The following is an 11,691-nucleotide window of genomic DNA, read 5'->3' as shown; positions in this document are numbered from 1 at the left end:
TCATGTGTAATATGCATGTAAAAGCCCAAAGTCGATGTTAGGTGTCTTCTTCAATCTCTCTCCATTGTATTGATTGAAGCATCACCTATCAATGAAACCAAAGCTCCAAGTTCCTGCTAGACTACCTACATATACCCCATCCCCACATTCAGAGTAGTAGGCAGGGTTACAGGTGGCCATCAAGGACACTAGGTTTTCATTTAGGTTTTGTGCATTCTAATTCTGGTCTTTGCATTTGAGAGGCAAATACTTAATCCACTGGGCCAACCCCTTATCCCCAATTTAGAGTATTTAAAGTCAAACCTTGTACATATTTTCTTAACTTATCACCTTTATTTCACCAACACATAGTTTCTGATTTCGGTGACTCACAACAAAGGGAAGTTATAGAAAAAGAATAAAGCCAGGAATGGTGGTGACTGCCTGTAATCTCAGCACGGAGGACTCTGAGTTCAAGGCCAGCCTGGGACAAAGGAAATCCCAGATCCAGGCACGGTGGTACATACCTTTAATCTGGGCCACGCCTTCTGCTGGAGACCTACATAAAGACATTGGAAGAATCCAGGGGGATCAAGAATCAAAGGCCATGCCGGGCAGTGGTGGCACACGCCTTTAATCCCAGCACTTGGGAGGCAGAGGCAGGCGGATTTCTGAGTTCGAGGCCAGCCTGGTCTACGGAGTGAGTTCCAGGACAGCCAGAGCTACACAGCGAAACCCTGTCTCGAAAAACAAAAAACAAAAAACAAAAAACAAAAAAAAAGAATTAAAGGCCATTGCATAGTGAGTTTCAGGGCTCCATGGCATTCTTTCCTAAATCTTTGTTTTTAAAAGAAAGAGTGAATTACATTTAAACTCAAAAAAAAAAAATAATAATAAGCTCTGAAGTATGACATGATTCCGTATTCCTTTATCTACTGATTGGGTTTCTAATATTTTTAATATAGACTTACAAATTATATTCTAAAACCAATAAATCCATTACATTTTTATGTTTTCCACCATACAATTAACATTGATTTTAAAATCCTTTTCTACTTTTACCTCCAATCTTTTAAGTTACTGCTGAGGAAAACAAGGAGGCATCTCAAGCTAATGCTTTCTCCAAAACAGATCAAAATGAACAGAAAAGAAAGAAAAGAGGTAAAGAAAATATCCTTGATCCAATGGACCCTAAGTAGCAAAGTCTATGAGGCCTGCTACTCAGAAGGCTGAGCCAGGAGGACACAAGTTCAAGCTCAGCCTGGGTAATTTCGTGAGAATCTACATCAAAATAAGTGAAAGAAGGGCTGGAAATGAAGCACTTACTGTGTAGTGCAGGAGAGGCAGAGAGCATTTGCCTAATGTGGAAAATATGGGGTTCAGACCCTAGGACTACAATAAAATGTGGTAATTAATAAAAATTAATAAATGAAAATATCTTTCATTTTGCTGTGACTGCCCAAAATTGACACCTTTTTTTGTTTGTTTGTTTTAGGACTATTTAAAATATAGGTGTAAACCTTGCAACCATGTCTTTGTTTTAGGAGGTCATTAGGCCTGACTTATGATGTTCGGTGCTTGTAACCTTGTCTATTTTGCCCACCAAATCTCCCATTTGGAAACCTCCTATCCAGTTGCACTTCAATATTAAGGTTGTATTGTATCATGTCCTGACAGCTATCCTGAGCCGGGAGCAAAATGGAAGATTCCCTTTTCTTAGTGGGGCTTCCTCTTTCTGCCTGATCTGGTGAACCTGATCACCATCTTCTGCCTGAGGAATGTCACATAATCTTTGGTGAAATTACAGGTTCAATTTTTGGGAATGCTTCTCCATGCAAATGAGGTATCCCTAGAACTTTAAACCTCAACCAATGAGACTTCACCCTAAGAAAAGATTCACCCGGAATAAATTGTATGAGCACAAGCTGTTTCATTGACTACCATCTAAGAGACCTTTTTCTAACACTCAATCTTTGGAGGAGACCCCTCCTCTCCTGGCATTCACTGTGGGATTGGGATCGCGTTGCTTCATCCTTCCCTGACTGGTTCCCGCATCCCCAGCCCATGTGCATTGGGGCCAGACACACCTAGGGAACACTCAGATAGGGGATTCCTCTGTACTCCATTCTTTGCCACTTGGCATGCAGCAGCACCTGGACACTTCAAGGGAAGGGGGTGGGGAATGGAACCACACTACCCACAAGCCATAAAAGCCTTGTTTTCCTCCCATCCAATGCTGACCTCTCACACCTACTTTAGGGGAAGGCATCTGGTACATACAAATAAAAAAGACCATTTTGATTTTAAAAAACCAAACAAAAACCAAAACCAAAAAAGAAATATAGATGTAAAGAATGCTTTACAACATTTTATATAGTAAATTGTACAAAACCACATTTAATTCATTATATACATACTGAATCACCAATAAAAACCTGATACTAAGATTAAGGGGATAGTGATAAGAACATAGATATGACAATTTTTTAATTCCTGCTTCAAAGTCCCTAGAATATGGTAACATAATCATGACATGTACTAATATAAGCTCTTTCCAGCAAGCACCCTTGGGTTTTGAGTGACCAAAGTTTAATCTGTCTCTTGTATTTTTTTTTTTAATTTTTGAGTTTATAACATTGTTATAACAATTCTCCACTCCATCTCCAAATCCTCTCTGCTCTCCTTCCAATTCATGGCCTGGCCTCGTTTTTTCACTAAGTCTTATTGCATATATATATATATGTATATGTATATGTATGTGTATGTGTATGTGTATGTGTATGTGTATGTATATGCATATGCATATATGCATGTATATGTATATGGATAGGCACATATATTCCTAAATATAACTTGTTCAATGCATATAATGTTATTTGAACATTTTCATGGGTGATCATTTGGCGCTGGACAATGGTGTGCTTTTCCCTGGGGAGGACATCTTTTTCTTGATTTTCCTCAGTTGCCTATAGGTCTTTCTGTATGGTTAAGATCTCGTGGGTTTCTCCCTGTCTAGTTTTGGATGTCCTTTGATATGATCTTTGTTAATTCACTTTTGTGTGGTTCTGTTGGTTTGTGGTTGTAGTGTCTGATGTACTAGGAGACAATAGCACAGTGGAATCCCTGATCTTCTGATTCTTACATTCTTTCCACCCACCTTTCTGCAATGTTCGGCATTTTGGTTGTTTCTGTAGTGGTCTCCATCTGTTGCAAAGAGAAGTTTCCTCAATTTGGGTAAAAATTGCACTTATCTTGGGGTATAAAGTTAAATGTTTACAGGTTGTTGTCAAGTATTATGCTAGTATAATAAATTAGTCTTTTTAGATTTTCCTCTGATAACCATGATTTCATTAGCATTGACTAGTTAGCTAAGTTTCTAGTGCCAGACAAGTTCCTTCTTTTTGGATGGGTTTTGTATCCTTTTGTGGAGGGACTCTGACTTTCTCTAGAGAATCTTGAGTGAGTTTGTATCACTATAGAATCCAGTATGAACAAGAATCTTAGTAATTCAACATATTAGTTTTGCCCTTTATGAGTTGCCGTTCTTAATATATGCAAAGATATAAAGTATAAAATATATCTAAAGATTAGTTTAGAAATAAAATGAATTACCTGAAACATGGTATGTTAAAATAAGAATGTTATGAAGGGCTTTGAGCAATTTGTTCATATAAATCCCATTTTCTTTTTGTGACAGGGGTCACAAAAATTAGCAACTTAGGCCAGCCTCAAAGTCACTACGTACTTGAGAATGAGATCCTAGCGACTCCCCTCTAAATGGGGTAAAGAAGGCCTGGGCCACAGGGCCCAGTTCAGGCTTCTTCTGCCTATTTGAGCTATTGTTAAGGCACCATAGAAGATGCTGGATTTCGTTTCAGCTAAGTACCTCCAAGAAACATGGTAGTAGAAATTATTTTAAATCCCAGCCTGGGGTTTCTACCCTGCTTTGGTTATGGAGTTCCCAGATGAAAGACACACAGCCTTTATATTTACAATAAGCCCTAAACAGTACAATAGCTGGGCAGCTGCCTCCCCTCCATACTGTAGAGTCTACTTTCCTATAGATGACCCAAAATAATTACTATTTACTATGTTCCATCTGGACTGCTCTTAGCTCCAATTGAGCATTGCTCAGGGCCACACTCATGATCATGATTGTTAACCCATGTTGGCTTCCCCTTCCTCCTCTCCTGCACCTTCCTCTTCCTCTTCCTCTTCTCCTACCCCAAGCCCCCAGGAAACATAAATCCACCTGTGTCTCTTCTGCCCAACTATTAGCCATTGTTATCTTTATTTACCAATCACAATTAACTGGGGATGGGGTCATTTAGCTAGCATTTATATGGAACTCTCTGAGGCAAACAGTTTGCAGGGCCAAAATTAGCATTAGAATACAAGCAGCATCAGGCCAACCCACTAGAAAACATTCCATGAGCCAACTGAAGCCTTCAGTTACTTTGATCCACTGTTTTAATATGGCATAGAGAAAATTCTGCTTATTGGAATAGCTGAGTGTCTATCCAAGGCATTCCAGAAGCTCTTTTAATTTGAGCATGCATGCATATGGAGGAGCTGTGCAGAATCAGAACTGTGCTTATCTCTCTGTCTGTGAATGAGTATTTTTAATATGATTGTGTATTAATTTTTCTAAGAAATTATTTTTAATTTATTTGAAGATGGTTCTGTTTTGAGAATTATCTACAGTGTGTTGTGCTTTTTTGGGTGGGAGACTTTCCCCCTCTCTACCCGTGCTCTCTCCGTGTGTGTGTGTGTGTGTGTGTGTACGAGTGCGCAGCTGTCTGTCTGTCTCTTTCTCTTTTGGTTTTTTGAGATAATGTTTTTCTATCTATTCTTGGCTGTCCTGGAACTTTCTCTGTAAACCAGACTGTCTCTGAATCCAGAGATTGGCCTGCCTCTTTCTCATCAGTGTTGGTACTAAAAGCTGGTCACGGTCACAGCACACCTGGCTATCTCTGTGTCTTTTTTGAGACAAGATCAAATTCTATAGTTCAGACTGGCCTAGGACTCAGGCTGGCCTTAATCCTCTTGCCTCAGTCTACAAATGCCAGGATTACAGACATAAGCCATCATATATATCTTAAAATTAACTTTCTTGTCGTTTATTTTCTTTCAAGACAAAGCATTAGTAGTCTAGGCTTGCCAATGATTATCTTAAACTTCTGATCTTTCTTTGACCACTTCGTTGAGTGTTGGAATTACAGATGTGTCTCCCTCTCCCCAGATAGTTTATTCAGTGCAGAGGATTGAGCACACTGCTTTATGCATTCCCAGCAAACACTATCAACTGAGTTCTATCTACAACTCTGTTCAGTAAGTTTCTTCCTTATTCGAAGTAATAAACCTGTTTCTTAAAAAAATCACTTTTATTTTATGTGTATGAATATTTAACCTGGATGTATGTAAGTTCACTCCTGGTGTATGTCCTGTGCCTGTGGAGGCCAGAATAGGGCACCAAATCCTTCCAGAACCAAAGTTAGAGTTATAAGCTCCCATATGAGTGCTGGGAATCAAAACCAGGTTCTTTACACAGCAAAACGTGCTCTTAACTGAGGAGCCATCTTTTCAGACCAATAAACCTGACTTACTTTCAGTCAATTGCTGACTTTGCCCTTTCCACCTGGTGAATTCATTGTGTTTGGTTACAAAACTTAGGACTTCAGCAGATCTGAAAATCCTGGGTTTATAATTTCTTAGCAGAAATTCTCTTAAGTTACAGACTTTTTAAAATGTGTGTGTGTGTGTGTGTGTGTGTGTGTGTGTGTGTGTGTATACGTGTATGTGTGCAAATATTTGTGAGATCAGAAGTAGAAGCAGATGCCTTCCTAGATTGCTCTGGAATGTATGTATAAATTTTACATATTTAGTCAGAATCTTTAATTTGGTCACTGAGCTCACAGATTTATCTAGTTGAGTTATCCAGCTTTCTCCAAAGATCCTATCTTCACTTTCTTTAGGTAATTGTGGATGGAGAACACAGGGTTCCTCACGACAGGCTGTGGATAGTTGGCTGGGAATGCTCTGGGTTCCTCCAGCTGGAAGTTAGGCCTGGCTGCTGTGGCTCCACAGTTCCTCATGGCACAGTCCCAATGACACGAGAAAATTACTGGGTTTTTACAGGTTTTAATGTCATGGCGAATGGTGGATGGATCTGGATGCACCCCAGCCTCCCAAACCCAAGGCCAACCTGAGTTAATAGGAGGGAAAGAGGGGGGAGGGGCTGGGGAGGAATGCTTAATTGGCTCCACCCTCTGGCCTTCAGGTACCTCATTAGTATGTAAATCTCTCTAGGGCCTGTGGCCTGTTAATCAAGCCCTCTACCTGTGCCCTAGTGACTGAAGGGTGCACGTTGAATGGAGATTAGACCTTGTGTCGGTAGCCTGGGTTCTGAGGGGGTGGCCGAACACCCACAACCCAAGGACCAGGATACCCTTCCATGACCCGACAACTTTCTGAGCACTGGAATTGCAGGCAGACCTCAGCACCTGTCCCACCTGTCCAGAATTTGTGTGGATTCCACAGATTCAACCACTGAATCTCATGCTTCAGTGAGCGCTTTATCTTCTCATCTGTCTTTCCAACCACTATACGTTCCTTGTGCCACATAAAACTAATTATTACAAATCCCATTTTATAAAGTTGGATATGCATTTTAATAAACAATTTTCAAGTATATAAACTACATTTTCAAGTTAAATAATGGGATGTTGCAATTCCACGTAATATAACTATACCACATCTGAGTAAACATGAACTGTTTTCTTCCCTAGAAAAAGAAACAAAATCCTTAATGATGTTTTCTTTTCTTGTTTCTAGAACTGAAGTAATATCATGTATAATAGAGAAGTCAAATTTTGCTTTAATATTAGTGTAAATCAATTCACTTTGAGATATATAATAATGGAATAAATTAAAGAAGAAAACAGAAACACATGCGCATATACATATGTATATGAATGGTATATTTGTGTGTGTATACTGGCACATCTATAACAGAATTAAAGAAACACTAGTAACAATTACAGCTTTCATTACTGAAACTGGTTACATAGTTATGACTGATATTTATAACTCCATCCTTCTGTGATCCTTTCTGTGTTCCCTTTCATGTAACAAACACTCAGCTCATTACTTACCTGATGGAGAGAGCCAAACATTTATCTCAGGAAGGTTTAGAGCATTAGTAGTTCCGGCTAAATTACGTTATGGTCATTTTCCATCAGTTTTTGTTACTGACCTTGTAAAAATTGGACTATTTGTAAAAGTACTTGTAAGAGAGACTCCAAAGAATCTCCTGTGTACCAGATTCACCCTTTCTTATGACCTTTGATGGTAATCACAGCTTGTGGTTAGTCATCTCAGCACAGTTGCCCCTTAGCCTATTCATCCAGAGACTGGATAACTACAAACTAAATGAGCAGGAGCCTTAACTTCCAGATCAGTGAACTCACTGTTGTATTTCTTCAAGACAATATTCCTGTCTTTGGAATCAAGGAGAGTGTAAGGCCATAGGAACAGAAAGCACAGATTTTGCTAAGTGGTCATTAAGAGTAATTGTGATTGACACAGTTCACATTTTTACTCATATTCACTGAGCCATGAACCATTACTAAGGAAGCTATATACTTATTCAGATCATATAACACCTTCCAGAGCCTGGAGTCCAGCCCCGCAAAATATTGCTATAAAGTTGATGTTATAAATGAATCTTCAAAATGCTATTCTAAGCTTTTTATCAAACGTACTGCTCTGGAATAGTGAAAAATATGGCAAGTTCTACCTTATACATTACATGAGTATGAAGCACATTACCATAATCATTGCACAGCCAAGTGGGTTGCAATAAAGTTGTGACAATGGATAAAGTATCCTGTAGAAGCATTGAATGCAAGAAAAGCAAATTCATATTCTGAGTAAGTGATTGTAGCTTGTCAGGTTCCAGCCTCAACACAGGATCAGAGATATCAACTGGAAGCAGGGATATCTAGAAGGCGCATAATAAATATACACAGACTACTTTTGGGGTACAAGCTGACAGACAATTTTTCAAGGCTTAAAAAAATTTCTCTCTCTTTTCTCTCACTCTGTTTTTTTTTTTTTCCTCTCTTGCTCATTCGCTTGTAGCTTGAGGCAGTACACACGCGGTATTCTTCTGTGCACTCTGTTTTTTTATTGTGTACTTTTGTCTTGAACTCTCACACTTCTACACACCTCTGTGCATTTCTCTTTCAGTCTCACACACACACATCTCACATGCATCTCATACACACACCACATATACTCTTCTTTCACTCACACACACCCACACTTTACACATATCTCACATTTTCTCTTCACTCACTCTTTACATTTTCTCTTAACTCATTTTATATTTTCTCTTTACTCATTCTTTATATTCTCTCTTCACTCACTCTTTACATGGTCTTCACATGTTCTCTTGTCTTTTTGCTTTGCCCCAGTCTTTTATTGATACTCTAAAAGCAGATAGAAAAAAAGACATTGTATAATCATTTCCAAATCAAATTTTAAAGAATAACTATGTCCCACAAAGAATTAAGAATTATAATTGTTCCCCAAAGTTTTAAGCTCAGGCCTGTAGCCAAAATAATAATAATTGTAAAATTATCATTATTTAAACTTTAACTTTTGACTTATACTTCAGAGCTCAGAGCTCTGAGGTCAGCTACTTGCTCAAATGAAATGAAGCTCAAATGATAAATGACATGGGCAAAGATGCCAGACAGTGGCAGAAAGAATCAAGTTAACCCTTAATTTAATAGTTCTGCTAGCTTTCTACTTCTGTACATTGCACACAGTGACTCTCCTAAGAGTCCCAGTGTTTTGACTTAGTTTTACTAATATATGATTTTATGTATTTTATGTTCGTTTATCTAGGAACCACTCTTTTTTAAATATTTATTTATTTTATGTGTATGAGTACACTGTAGCTGTCTTCAGACACACCAGAAGAGGGCATCTGATCCCATTACAGATGGTTGTGAGCCACCATGTGGTTGCTGGGAATTGAACTCGGGACCTCTGGAAGAGCAATCAGTGCTCTTAACCACTGAGCCATCTCTCCAGCCCTAGGAACCACTCTTAAATGTTGTCTAAAACTTATTTTTATAACTTTAATAGTTTTTTTCCCTTAGGGTCCTAGTGTTGGCTCTATTTAATTTTCTAATAGTTTTTTAAACTTTCTTTACAAGTAAACATTAATCTAGAACTACCATTGTGCAGTTATTGCATTTTTTCCAAGATGAGAACACACACCATGTACCTGGGCCATTAGGACTGTGTTGTTGTGTCCCATGTCTCAATTTTTAATTGTTTAAAAATTATTACATCAAAAAACATCTAATTTCACGAAAATTCAGCAGAGCAGAAGGAGAAAACAGTAAGAAAATCAGATATAATAAAATAATTGTACACATGAAGGCCAACTAAAAACAGTCACCCACAAATAAAATCTCTACAGCCGTTGTCCAGGGCTAAGGTTAAGAAAAATAGAAACAACTGTTTTATATGAAGAGCTGCAGTGGGCTACTGAGATGTCTCCATCCTAGCTTTCTCCAGGCAGTCTCTTATTTCAGATGTTGGGTCCCCTGGAGAGATGTGTCTCTTGCTTCTCAGAGTCTCAGAAGCTATTACCTTTACAAAGAGCTGCCGTAGGCTTTTGAGATGTCTCCATTCCGGCTTACTACAGACAGTCCCTGTCATTGTATGTTGTCCCCAACAGTAGCTCTCACTACAAAATCTATGCATCACTGTCCAATTTTTATTCCTTCTGCCATCATCCCACACTCTTTCCATCTGTACCCATCCATAGTTTCTGTATGCATATCTGTAAGAAGTTGAAAAGCTAGGAAATTTTTTTGTACTATAGCTCTTTTTTGCATGGGTCACACTTGGTAATTCATTTAGGGTTTCTAGAACCCCCGTCTAATTACAAGTCTGTTGCGGCCTGAGCTGTCTCGGACTGTTCTGTCAGTGTTGGAACCTGCACTGCCAAAAGCCTTGGGGACTAACTTGTTAGCCCACACTGCCCCAAGCAGCTCTGGTCTGCGGGTCGGGGTTCAGCAAGAGAGAGAGAGTGAGGACAGATGAGGAATGGAGACCAGACAGAGTGTGATTCAATCCCATTTATTCTTCAGTCTCTCTTCTCTCCAAGTCCCAAGTCCTAAGTTCCTAGTCCATAGTTCCTAGTCCCTAGTGCCTCCAAGTTCCAAGTTTCTTCTTCCAAGTGCTGAGTGCCTAATACCTCTGCCTAATTCCAACTTCCAAGTTGTACTCCAAGTTGTACTCTCTAACCTAATTCCTAGTTCCAAGTTGTACTCTCTGAAGTGTCTGATTCTCTGTTCCTCCAAATTGTTCTGAACTCTCCTGTCTGCCTCTTGCCTTTTATATGTCTCACTTGTAAGCCACGCCTCTAAGTCACACCTTTAATCATGCCTTAGGTCTTGTCTCTAAATCTGATCTCTAAGTCACGCCCATAAGTCACACATCTTTAAGACTCACACACACAAGGGAAAATCCTGGGTTTCTAAAGCAAGATGTTATCAGAGTGTGCTCAGCTGTTGCAGGCTAATGTAATCAAGTCTCTGGTCAGGGTATATGGCTCAAGATGGCTGCAAGGATGATAGCCGCCTTCTGTCGGCTCCCCACACAAGTCTAAAAATCAAAGGAGAAGTGAAATGAGGTGGTTCTTGAAAGGAATCCATAGACGCAGCCATTAGAGCAGCTCAGACAGTGCAGACCTATAACATGGAAGTTGATACTGTGGGTGAAGGGGATGGCTCTCCCATTAGCAAAGACTAAACTTTAGGGGCTCAACTTCACTAGTTTCTTCCTGATCTTCTCACACACCCCCACCCCATATTATAGGATCTCATTATTTTCTAACCAGTGCCTCAGTTTGACATAAGCGCCCCATGAAGCAGGAATTTGAACTTCTGTTATAATTTGGCCAGGCACAAAAAGAAATTCAGTATCTTTTTTTCAATGATCTCAGACTACAGGTCTTCATCAAAACAAGTGCAGTACTAGAGTTAAGAGGAACCAGAGGACACCACAATAACATGACCCACAAAATTAACTGACTGGGACTCATAGGGGCTCACAGAGATCAGGGAGCCTGTAGGGAAACCTAGGTCATTTATATATGTGTTGTGGCTGAATAGCTTGGTGGTCTTGTGGGTGTCCTAGTAACAGGAGTAGGTGCTGTCTCTGACTCTTTTGCCTACTTGTAGAAGTAGGGGAGGGAGGGAAAACTGCAGTCGGGATGTAATACATGAGAGATGAATAAACAATGTAAAGACAGAGCAAGAGCGAGAGCGAGAGCGAGTGAGCGAGAGATACTTAGTATTATTAAGTCATCCTTTTCTGTTGATGACTTTTTTTTTCAGTAGCAGTGGAACAACCAAAACTTTCATTACATTGTTTCTGTTTTGTTCTTATTTGCTTTCTATTGCTGTGATAAATACTACGACTAAAATCAACATAGAAGCAAAGGGTTTATTTCATCTTACAATAACATCAGGAAGAAAAGTCAGGACAGGAACTCAGTGCGGATATCTAGAGAAAGGGACAGAAGCAGAGGTTGTGGAGGAGTGATGCTCCCTGACTTGCTTTTTCCATGACTTGCTCAGCCTTCTTTCTTATACTGTCCAGGCCCACCTCTCCAGGAGTTTAGAC

Source organism: Arvicanthis niloticus, chromosome 29, assembly GCF_011762505.2.
Source record: "Arvicanthis niloticus isolate mArvNil1 chromosome 29, mArvNil1.pat.X, whole genome shotgun sequence".
Lineage (NCBI taxonomy): Eukaryota > Metazoa > Chordata > Mammalia > Rodentia > Muridae > Arvicanthis > Arvicanthis niloticus.
Note: the sequence above shows the minus strand (reverse complement) of the source record.